Genomic DNA, 12,475 nt, shown 5'->3' on the forward strand with positions numbered 1-12,475 from the left:
CTTGTTAAAGATGACGACAAATTGCACCCTGACTTATTTTTATGTGCTGTGAGTCACTTGCTAGTCTTATTTTATAAATAATATTTTTCTGCACTTACTTAGAAACAGATGGGAAAGTGCAAGGAAACACCCTTTGGGACAGAGGAAAAGTGCCCTGGTCTGGATTGGTAGGATGGTGCCATTACTGGAGTCCAGATCAGCAGCACTGCCAGAGGACATGAACAGATGGCAGATGCTCCCTTGCAAAGCAGCAGTTAGAGTGGTTTTTCTTTGTTGTAGGAGTGGCTGTTCTCTTACTGTGAACTCTGCATACTCCTAAGAATGCAGAAAACAGGCTGGAAACTCTTCCCTATTATTCATAAAACAGGTCACTGGATCTGAAGGGTACTTGGACAGTGGGGAGCTTGCACACACATACCTGCTAATGGTGGTTACATGTTGTCTTTGTGAGAGGAAGTGGGGGAGGGGAGAGGAGGCCTGGCTCCTGTGTGAGCCAGGAGGCAGTGCTCCAGGGACCACGTGGTGAACAGCGTGCTCTGGGAAATGCCAGCCTGCATCCCTCCTCAATTTGGCATATAGACTCAATTCCTGCTTGACACCCTTTACACAGCGGACAGGGAGTAGCAGGAGTGTCATCTCTGTTGGAGCAGCCATGAGTAAGGAACCAACCAAAGGCAGGTTGCTATGCAGTTGTTTTGCTGTTGATATGGGAGCCATGCCAGGCAGTGCTTAGACTCTGGGAACATTTTCATTATTCTGTGGAGGTCCCAGCCTTTCCGTGACAGAACCTTGCTAATGGGTTTCCCTGAAATGACAATAGTTAGAGAGTAAGTGGACCTTGTAGATAGGCTGCCCTTGCTCCTCTGTGGGCTAGCAATCCCTTCTGGAGATCTGTTACCAAAGGGATTGTCATACATCATCAACTTCTAATGAGCTGTTATGTTTTATTTTGTTTGTTTTTAATGTTAGCCATTTTTTTCCCCTAGATAACATTTGTGCTTTTAAAATTGCTCAGCGCTCTCTTTTGGCATTTCAAGTCTATTATTTAAGAGCTGGTGGTTTCACTTCATTGTTAAATAGTGAAATAACGGGGTCAAAGTGAGGTTAACAGGATTTAGTATTTCAATTTTACTGAAGTCTTTCATTTTCCTGAAAAATGGTGGAGGAAATGAATGGAAGAAGGGGAGGGAGAGTGGGAAAAAGTAGAGAAGGAGGAGGATGAAAGGAAAAAATTTATGCTTTATTCCTGGAAATCTTGAACAGGCGAGATTTGACTGAATCCAGTTTATGTGAGCTAAACTTTTATAATGCTCTTATGTCTTATTGATTCAACAAATACTTTTCAAGAAAGTACTCCATACCAGGCGTTAAACAAACCATCATTTGGTCTGTTATTCTGTTTGTGAAAAAGCAAACCCCTTTTTCATAGTGCATCTCATATTCTGGCTCTACTAACATTAGAAAAATTAGAGCCCACACTGTAATTCCCCCCAACTTGGAGGATGAGGCAAGAGGATTACAAGTTAGAGGCCAGCCTTAGCAATTTAGATCCTAAGCAACTCAATAAGACCCTGTCTCAAAATATCAAATAAAAAGGGCTGGAGATGTGGCTCAGTGCTTAAACTCCTCTGGGTTCAATCCCTGGTACCAGAAAAAAAAAAAAAAAACAGAACAAAACAAACAAAAAAAACCCCAGAGAACCTGTGACTTTAATTAACACAATTGTTTGATGGCAAGTTTATGTTTTCACCAGATGTGAAGTGTGCTTTATTTTGTAGTCATGTACATCAGCTTTTCGGTGAACTCTGTGGCGCTCCACCTTGGGCCCAGCTTACTTCCCTAGAACCTCTCTTGTGAACTCAAATTGCTTGTGCATGTACCTGAAGGTAGAGCCTGTGCTTTGTCCATCCCTGAAGTGATGGCAATATGGGACTTAGTACTAATATTTTAAGCAAAAAACATGTTGACAGAAATATCTTTGTTTAGGTATTCTAATTTTTTTCTTTTTAAAGTCCTACTTGTATGGCATTGGAGTCTAAGAGTTAGCAGGTTCATTGGTTGAAACCTATATGTATTTTAAATTTTCATAGATGTTCACAACTCTCTCCCATATTCCCACCAGTAACAGGTTTTATTGATCTTATAAAATTTTGATGGTTTAATAGCTATAAAGTAAAATCCCATTGTTTAATTTTGACACATAAAAGTTTATATTTCTTTCAATATATATAAAACAAAAAAGTACAAAGCTTTTTTTTTAAACCTAAAAATTCCAATTTAAAGTGTGCTATGGAAATACTTAGGTATATAAATGAAAATAACTGCATAATGGGATCACTAGGGAATTGTTTATAATAACAACAACAAAAAAGAACTTTCATAAAGTAGTTTAGTAAGTTATGGCAATTCTTTAATGTAGAATAGAATAAGAAGTTAAAAAGAATGAGATAAATCTATATGTATTACATGAAAAGATTTCAACATATTATTAAATTAAAAAGCAAGTCTTCAAATATATAATGCAAATTCCTACCCAAAGTATGTTATGTGTATATGTACGTTGTGGAAGAGAGTGACTTTTTTTTTGCCTTTAATCTTACAAACTATTATTTGACTCATGGCAACAAAGAGACAACAATTATAAAAGCTAGGTCTAATTCTAAATGCACTTTATTTTTATAATGTGGGATATAAATGACTTTAGTTCTAGGCAGAAAAGAAAGCTCAGTAGGGGTAGTTCCCTGTAGGTTCAGCTATTTCTGATGAGTAACATGAGGTGCGATTTATTATCTATTGATCCTATCTGTATTAGCCATGTGTATGCCTTTCTACATTATTTAAAATGTGTTTTGAAAACCTTGACATCAATAGCCCCAAATCGTTTACACGTCAGATAGGAAAATACTGAGTCTGCAGTGAAAGCATTTTGGAGCTGTTATCTGTTGTATTTCCTAACTTCCAATATAATTTGTTACCAAAGTATATAACAAAATGACTTTTTGAAATCTTCACTCAACCTGATAAGCCAGCAATTAAATTCTTTGTTATTGTCTTTAATCTTACAAACTATTAGTTGACTCACTGCATCTTGTTCCTGGATCTTAACATTCTCTATCATTTAGTTTTCTTCTCAGCTTATATATACTACCTGAATTTAAAACTTAAGTTTAGGTCCAGGTGATTTGTTTTGTAGGGAAGTTTATTTCAATCTAAAGGAAGAAACACCTTTGAATATTTAATATCATACCCATTAGATGATTTATTATGTAGTTTCCACTGGGTGGGTGTGTATGTACATGTCTGAAAATATTTTTATGAACTTAAACCCACAGAAATAAGGTTTGTATGGATGCATGTCAGGTTCCTGACAGGGCTTATATGCAGGGAGAGGGCCTGGCAAAGGGGAAGTTGAGACAGCCCACTTTTATTCCTAGTACTTCTGTAATGTGTGAATTTTTTTAAAAAAGAGAATGTTTTCATTACTTCTGTAATATTTAAAAAGAAAATAACTAGATTTTAGCAAAAATTGATATTTTATATATCTCCTAGAACAATATACAAGGTTACAGCTTTTTGGAGTGTGAGGCTCCGCTTTAACTGCTAGAATTTAAGCTTCAGTTTCAGTCTTCCAGCCTGGACTCTGGGGACTAGGACTTGCCTGCCTTTCTGTAGAGATCACTCGGGACCCACTTGCTGCTAAAGTGGGCATTCGATAAATACTTGGGGAGTGGGTGAGTGAATGAATGAAGCTTTGAAAAAGTAGGTAAGGAGGAATATGACAGTGAAATACAGGAGGGTGGCTGAGTAGCCCGGAGGAACCCATGCTTTGTGACGTGGGGTTGGAAGATCATCCATGGCAGAGCTGCACTGTCTTTCCAGGAGACCTCAATGGCCTGGGTATACACAGGAGGCCATAAAGATGATTTCATTCAAAGATGGGGATTTGTCAGGCCAATGAGGGGCAAGGGGATTAAGATACTAAGAGAGAGGTGATGATGGGTCCTGGGTGCTCAAATAGGAGAAAAAGGAGCAACGAGAGAAGGGAAACTAAGAGGGAAAGAATGCCTGGACACCACTCACCAAGCAGAAATCTGCAGGGGGTGTGAAGAGTCGCTAACTGAGAGCTGGGAGAACAGGGGATTGTGATGGAGAGAAAAACATTGACCTATAGGATTCAGAGTGAAGCAGACCCAGGGGAGGAGGGGCTGACGGAGGTTGTAGGTAGAAAGGAGGAGGAGTTATTTGCTCTGAGAGGCCAAGAAAAATGAGAGGCCTCTAGGGCACTGGTTATATTACCAGTAGAGGTTTCAGGTGGAAGATTAGTCTGTTTTCTGGGATGGATGCCACTGTTTTCAGTGAGAGGAAGCACTATGAGACTATAGACCATATTGATAGCATGGGATGGAAGACAAAAAAGAATTAATTATAAATAAATATGAAAGAAAAGAAATTAGCATAACTTGGCAATGTTGACCAACCTCAAGAGAATGCGAAGTGAACCTGAAAGTAGACATTTTATATCATTCTCAGTTGTTTACAATAAGCAGGACATCAAATATAAATCCCAGGAAGATCATATACATGTTTCAATAGTTGAGATAAAAACTGTCAAATCCTGTTAGAACTTTCTGAACCTCTCAGAAGACCTAACATCTCCTAGGGGCTGGATTCTAGAAGGAAAATAGTGATAATTTGCCAGTTGTAGTTCTGGTCAGGCATTCTTAGAATACCTTGGAGTGGGTTTCAGTCTCACAGGGATTCCACTTTCAGAATATCAGTGGATTCTGACAAAAAAAAAAAAAAAAGTTCTGGACCTTTTTCTCTACTGTCTGAAATACTCTGTCTGAAAGTACATGTTTCATTTCTGTTACTTTGCTGATGAACTTGATTCTTCACATGAAGAAAACAACTGTTCCTTCTCCTCTCCAGAAAATGAAACTAAAATATCCTCCTTATCTGAATATCTGTGTTCTCTGATTACATTTAAGGCAGTTTATTGATCACTTGTTACATGCAGGCTCTGAGTCCTTCTTTCACAGAGAGCAGTACTCAGAAGCCAGCAAACATATGTACTTGAAAGGCTGGGATACTATCAGCCAAGGGACTCCTAACGCCGCCCAATTAGTGCAGTGCTAACAGTGGGCAAAGAGCTGAGAGCAACTGTGTGGGGGCAGGCTTAGCAGGGAAGGCCTCTCAGGCATGGCATCCATGCACAAAGACAGAGAAAGAATTCACACCAGGGAGGGAAATTATTTATGGTATTGCAAGGGTGAAAGGAGATTTCTTCAAATCTTGTGGTATCTGTTCCTCTGCCCTAGTGTTTGGACATATGGTAGCTACCATTCCCATTAAAGTATTAAAGCGTGCCAGCAGACTTGGAATCCATTAAGAACATGTTGTGAGACGGGCTGCCACACCTCCAATTATGCCTCCGACACAAGCGCCATGTCAGATTGATGCCTGGAAAAGGACTTAGATTTGGAAAACAGCACAATGAATTTCTGTATTGTTTTTATCCTTTAGTTTGTGTAGACCACACTCAACATGCTGTTAGCAGCTTCCTCACAACTTGACAAGATGAAGGTCTGTTAAGAGGGACCTGTCAGCTAACTTGATCCTTAATGGAAGCCTCTTACTGGGGAGGGCTGGATTTGATTCAGAGATCTATACAAGAGCCCTGAATGAGCCCATGCCAGGCCTCAAAACTAAATTTTAAGTATTTTCTCTTTCATTGTTTCTTTGGTAGGAATTATATTTCTTCCTGGCTTTCATAATTTGTGTAGCTCAAAGGGCATTTTGTGCTGTATCTCACAGCCTGGGGCAAGTTATCAATAAATCAAGAAGCCAAAAATCTAATGAGAGGAGACAGATGTGAAAGGGGGCACATCCCCGGGGTATGAAAGAGAACAGCAGCACCCTTCATTTTCTTTTTTTTTTTTTAATATCAGAAGAAGAAATGAGAGTGGAAAAGGGTGTGTGTGGGTGATGTGGTTTCTTAGCAACAGGGAAGCTTCTGGCTGATATTCTGAATTGAACAAAGAAAAATAGGACAGCAGGGAATGCATGAATGGGGAAAATATGAAAGGGAGGAAAGCATATGTGGCGGTGAGAGAGGTTAAGAGGAGAATGCACCTCAGAGCTTCGAGGGGGAAACATGAAAATGGATGTGGTAGGTATTTAAAAGCCAAAAGACTGTGAATTAAAAATAGTTGGGAAAAAAAAAGTAGCTGAAAGAAAGGTGAAAATAGCCATCAGGGTAAGAACATCTGCAGTGGAAGCTGCCAGGCAGATGGTGGGATAAAGTGCCCTAGTACAGAGAACACTCCACTTGAAACTGGGCTCTTTCCTGGTGTTTGAGGTCACACCAGGGTGGACCTGGAGCAAGATGGCCAGAACAAACTCCACACCACTTAAGTCTCATTAGGCCACTCAGAGAATGACTCAGGAGGCAGGGTAGCTACAGGGATATTTTTATAACATTTTATAATAGGTATAAACCCTTTGAGTGACCCTAAAATAACTTTAAGATTTTTAGACCACTACATCAGGTCTGACCCAAAAGGGAAACCCCAAGAGAACTGGATATACTTTAGGCAAGAAAACTTCTAATTCCATCTTTGATTTTTCCAAACAGATTATTACAGGGTCATAGCACAGAGCAGGTCAATAAATATTTACTATGGATAGATGTGCCTTGAGATCTTCCCAGTGTCTTTGTATGGTGGTTACATGATATCTTGTAGGCATGCATGAGTTTATTTATATTCCATGGCAGGTACAGTTCTCTTCTATATTTGTCTCCTAAAAGGGCAAACATGCTTCCTGGCCCAGCCTCCACATGTTTTGATCCTTATCATGTGTAAATATTTAAAATTTGAACATTTGCTTATCATATGCACAATTTTTTTCATAATTATGTACATGAGGTATCTAATGAAACACAGATCAATAGAACATGATAGACTTATTAGGAATAATGAGACAAAAATAAAATTAGATGCATATTTTAAATTTTATTTCACTGTTTCAGGGATTTGCTTATTAACGGAACCTTCACCTCTCCATCTTCACTATCCGTACCCCAAACAACCCTCAGCCTAAAGTGCCTCCTACCACAAGGCATCCTACAAGGGCATGGAGTACGGACTCATTAGGTATTGTAGTACTCAGGACTGGAATGGCATTTTCCCAATCTCTGCTCTGGGCTGTCATATCACATTTCATAGGGGTGTAAGAAGTTACTTAGGTTATCACCTCCCATACAGTTCTAAAATTTAGTTTTGTTTTTCAGCAGATAAAACAGAAAGAGGTGAGGGAACAATGATAGTTGTGAAAGGTTTGGTGCATCCATTATCTATCACAGCATGAAACTTGCCTCAAAACTTACAAGTCTGAAATAACAGCCTTTTATCGTTCATAGTTCTTGGGGCAGCAATTCATGTAGGACTCAGATGAGGTGACTCGTCCTGCTTCAGATGGAATTGATTGGGTTTACTTGCAGTTGCAAGCAATCTGAGGTTAAGGACCTGGGTACCACAATTCTCCTCTTCTTGGTCTCTCCAGCAGATGGGCTCAGGCTTCTTTAGTGTAGAGACCCCAAAAGGGCAGAGCAGAAGCTGCTCAGGCCTCTTGAGGCCTGTTTATAAGTCATAAAATGTCACTTCTGCAGCATTCTGTTCAAAGCAAGTAACAAGACCAGTGCAAATTTAAAGCATGAGAAAAAAAATAGGCTTAATGTCTTGATGGAAGGAATTGCAAACAAGACTGTAACCAATTTAATCTACCAGATTCGGAAAGTGTCAACCTGCTTTGGAAGGCACAGATGAATCAAAAGATGTACTTAAAGAAGTGCACATATTACTATTTTTACCCATTTTTCCCATTTAAACTACATTAGAGCTTAAATTGTATTATTATTGTTGTTATTATTATTATTATTATTATTATTATTATTATTATTGGTTTCCTGCCTCTATAAAAATGTCTTATGATTGATATTGCTCTTTGGATTTTAGAAGCAACATATACCACATTTTGTAGGATCCTCAGCTCTTTCTCCTAAGTAACTTGAAAAGTTGACAACTTTAAGTAGGGCTCAGAGGAAGGCTGTGCAGCTGGTCCAGGCTGGAAATGTCCCACTTGTCCCTTAGGACCTAGTGGGACCAGTGGTTCTCAAATTTAAATGAGTCTGTGAAAAGACTGATTATGAGGTTCAGAGAAAAAACATCAGGGTTTTAGAGCAAAGCTATACCTTCTTTAGTGAGCAGTCATTATTCTTTGGAGGAATAGCACTTGATTTGCTACTGGGACCTGAAGGTAACCAGGTGACCATGAAATGCAAGCTGTTTATCATGAACTGAAAGTTACCTGATCTACCCAGTTACATAGTCAGAGGCATCCAAGTGGAAATAGCATATAAGTGAGTGCATCTGAGCAGGTCCTTAGAGCTCAAGTTTCATGTGCTGATGGCTCATCTTCCTAGTATTCCCGGTCATGCCACACTGCCACCTCTCCAATACCAACAAGTATACTTTTGTAAATAATTCTCTATTATCTACTTTGGTTAATGGGAGAAAAAGAAAATTTTAGCACAGCTTTATCTTTGAATAGTGAGTGGGCACAATAAAAAATAAACTCACAAAATATATTGTGATAGTCCATTCAGTTCCATTCAGTCCCACCAAAGTGAAAGTGGAGAAGTAAAATTCTCCCAGTGGGTTAGAACTTTGCATGGCATATCATCTTGCCTTTTCCTGGAAATATACAGCCTAATAGACAGTAACAAATGGTTTAATTAGGTTGTGATGGAAGCAGAAAGAACAAGACCAGAGAGGACTGGTAACAAGTGGGTCTGAGAAGTATTTGCATGCACAAACAAAATGGGCCCTTGATATAAAGACATTTTCATTACATTGTCAATCTAATAGCCATTATTCTTTCTTGTGAATAGAACTTCAGTTTTGTATAGGTAGCCAAGATCTTCCCTGTAATTTCATGCATGCTAGAGGGTGGAATGACTATGTCCCTGCCCTAGCAATGAATCTAGGTATTTCTGGTGGTTCTATTCTCCTTATGAGTGGTTGACTTATAAAGGGCCATGAGACCCCATTTTGGCCAATGAGATGTTTGAGGAAGTTTACTGTGGAATTATTTCCATGAGTTTCTTTATCACAGTAAAAATAGGAATCACCCCTTCTACAGCCTCTAGATGTAGTGTGTGAAGAGGTGTTGTTTAGAATAGCTGTGGCTTTCTTACAACCATGAAATAAGTCAAGGTGATATGTTTGGGATGGCAAATCAAAAAGATGGAAAGAACCTGGATCCTTGATGCAGCTGCTGAACCATCTAATCAACTAACTCTTAAGCTACCATAATACATGTGAAATAGTAAATGCTTTATTGTTTATACCAACTATCCAGGGTTTTAATTTCTTTGCAGCCAAAAGTCTATAACACTCAATAAATAACCTTCTGGTGGAAGAGATTCAATAAGCAGGTGGAGAAGATGATTCACCTTGCACATGTTAGTCAGTGTCCTTCTCCATCTATCCCCATGTTCACTCTGTGGGCTTATGAACAAAAGTTTCCATAGAAACAGATATAGATTATGCATAGACTCCGTGATATGGACCTTCCACCACCAGCGCTGACTGTCATTGCTGTATGTCCAACTTTGCTATAAGCAAAGTGAATGTCCAACTTTGCTATAAGCAACAGTGAATCTTGAACTTTTGATATGATATTATACCCAAAGGTAGCAGCCAGTCAGCTGTAGGGCGGCAGGTTAATTTATATATCTATAATCATAGAAAAGACAGAAATTTGTCCTCACTCTACCAGAAATTTTTGAGGGGTTTGAATTTTCTTTTTCTGACTAACATTCCTTCCTGAAACTTGCTAGTATAATCATCCTGGGCATATTAAATATCTTACACACTGTGTGATCATTCCAATTTGCTCAAGAGAGTCCTAGTTTATTGCCATTGTTCTGGTATGATTAATAGCACAATTACTCTCAAAAGTGTTCCAGTTTGAATGACAAATTATAAATTTCCCCTACTCACACACCAGTATGGTATCTTGCAAACATTGCTTCTGATCTGAAAACCCATTTTCTAGTGGAATAAGCAGTAAAGCTTATTCTTATGACTTACCATATGTCAATTAAGCAGAAAGAGGTGGCTCTGAGACAAATTATAAAATTGGGATTCTGTTCCATAGAAAGCAACATAGTTTCTGAACCAATGGTTTTCAAAACGTAATCCCAAGACCAAGATTTTCAGCATTACCTGGGTACCTGTTAGAAATGCAAATTATATGGCCAAGTCCTAGAGACTTTGAACTGGAAAGTCTTGGGATGGGCATAGCAATCAATGTTTAAGCCCTCCAGAAAATTCTGATGCACACTGAAGTATGAGAACCCCTACTCTTAAATATCAACCAACTCCTTGACCCCATAAGTACAATATACCTACCAATCAAGTTGTAGAATATCTCCCATTATTGCTTCAAATGATCCAGTTGCAGTAGTTTACCACATATTTTATATTTATATTTCCTTCTCATCCATGTAACTAAAAACCCTGGTATTTTAAAGAGAAGAATGTTTTTACCAAAGTATGAAACTGAAAATGTCATTTGGCCATGTTTGTATCCTCTTATCACTCAATAAATAGGAAAGAATGCATTATGCTGTTTACTTAAATAATTGACACTGTCTATAGAGAGTAAATGGGGTTGCTTGTAAAGATTAGGGAAAGGAAAGAGTATGAATGGAACAAAGAGGGTCCCTTAGGACACCTTCCACCCTGTCATATGAAACAATCACATTTCTTTAGGACAGTGCCACAAGATGGCCATTTATCTCAAAAATTGCTTCTGTTTCTGGTTAATGGACACACGGTAAGACACAGGCTATAAGCTCTATTGCTTATTTCTCCGTAATGAAAGACTAAAAGAACCCTCCATACACAGGACCAGCTATTGGGCTCTTATTCCTCAGGAATAAAGATCTGGACCACTCTACCAGGCAAAAAACACTGACCAACTGAGGGTGAGTCCTGGAAGAAATGGGAACTTCAAATGAGTGGTAAAGTAAGGAATCTATCACTATAACAACTACAAATTTTTAATCATTGCATAAAGATATACTATACATAGTATATACTCCTACTTTTTTGTTATGTACTATTTCATTGACTCTACAAGGCCATAAATCATAAGATGTACACTTATGTACTAGTGTTTACGCACACACACACAAGTGTACACACTTCACATACACACCACCTACTGCACTATGATGTGATTCCTGCTTTTCACTTAGAATTTTCACTTCATACTTCTTACGTATTTTAGATGTTTTTAGATCCAATTTCCATCATATATTACTCTATTGCACAGGTTAAAAGAAAAATATTTTTAAAAGTCAATGAAAATACAATTCCATAATTGCCACTCAGATGTTGTTCCATTGACTGATTCCACACATGGTAAATTATAAGGAAATATATATATATATATATATTGGAAAAGTATGATTCATATTTATATTTTAACTAGTTTGAAAATTTCTTCTTCCTCTCCATTCTTTTTTTTTTTTATATTTTATTTTTTGGCAGACACAACATCTTTGTTTGTATGTGGTGCTGAGGATCGAACCCGGGCCGCACGCATGCCAGGCGAGCGCGCTACCGCTTGAGCCACATCCCAGCCCCCTCTCCATTCTTTTATATTGAGTGGTGGTAATGAACTTGAACAATGTAATCCATAGTTTATATCACAATGGATTTAAGTCAGAACTAGAAAGTGAATAGAAATCAAGGTTTTGAACTTGAAACTGGATGCAGTAATAAATTACATTTTAGTTTTTCTTTGGGGAGTATGTTTTGCTGTTTAAGATATATCTGAAGAATATTGGGCAGACATACTGAGTTAACTTAAGTAAAGAATATATGTAGCTGGGCAAGCAAAAGTGTGGACTATAGTGGTCTTAGGTTGTTTTCTTGCTTCTGTTTGGGCAGTTCCTCATCTTATAAGTCAGAGCTCACTACTCCCTGCAGAAACACAAAATGTTGGGTATTTGCTTTCCAGGTTACCTTAGAATATGGGCATATGCTCTAGACTCAAACAATGGACTTTGAATTGGGAGCAAATTTTGCAAATAAGAAGAGGGAACACCTCAAGGATAGCATAGTCAGCCACATCCACAGTAGTAGCCAAGGTATAGCATCAACAATGTCAACTGTGAAAGCTGACCCTATCTGACACTAAGTGGCAGCAGTAGCAATGTCTACACAGGACCAGTATTGTGATGTAATTTTGGTTGTATTCCCAGATGCACTGCCTCTGAGCAAGGTTGTTATCTTTGACAATTTTTTGAGCTAACCAATATATTTCCAATAACTCTCTTTTCTGACCAAATTGAGCAGAGCCAAGTTGTATTATTTGCAGTGAGCTTCCTGGTTGACATTGA

General features: G+C 38.4%; 1 protein-coding gene across 2 annotated transcripts in view; it reads left to right on the plus strand.

The window, feature by feature from the left end:
- The first annotated feature begins 624 nt into the window (after positions 1–624).
- Cep85l (centrosomal protein 85L) overlaps positions 625–12,475 on the plus strand; it is a 216,661-nt gene continuing 204,810 nt past the window's right edge. The window contains exon 1 of one of the 2 annotated variants that reach the window (XM_077802191.1): positions 625–678. The gene's annotated coding sequence lies outside the window, so the exon portion shown is untranslated. The remainder of the gene's footprint in view (positions 679–12,475) is intronic. The other variant, XM_077802192.1, reaches the window with a different exon arrangement.

This window comes from Urocitellus parryii, chromosome 8 (genome assembly GCF_045843805.1).
Source record: "Urocitellus parryii isolate mUroPar1 chromosome 8, mUroPar1.hap1, whole genome shotgun sequence".
In the NCBI taxonomy this organism is placed as follows: domain Eukaryota; kingdom Metazoa; phylum Chordata; class Mammalia; order Rodentia; family Sciuridae; genus Urocitellus; species Urocitellus parryii.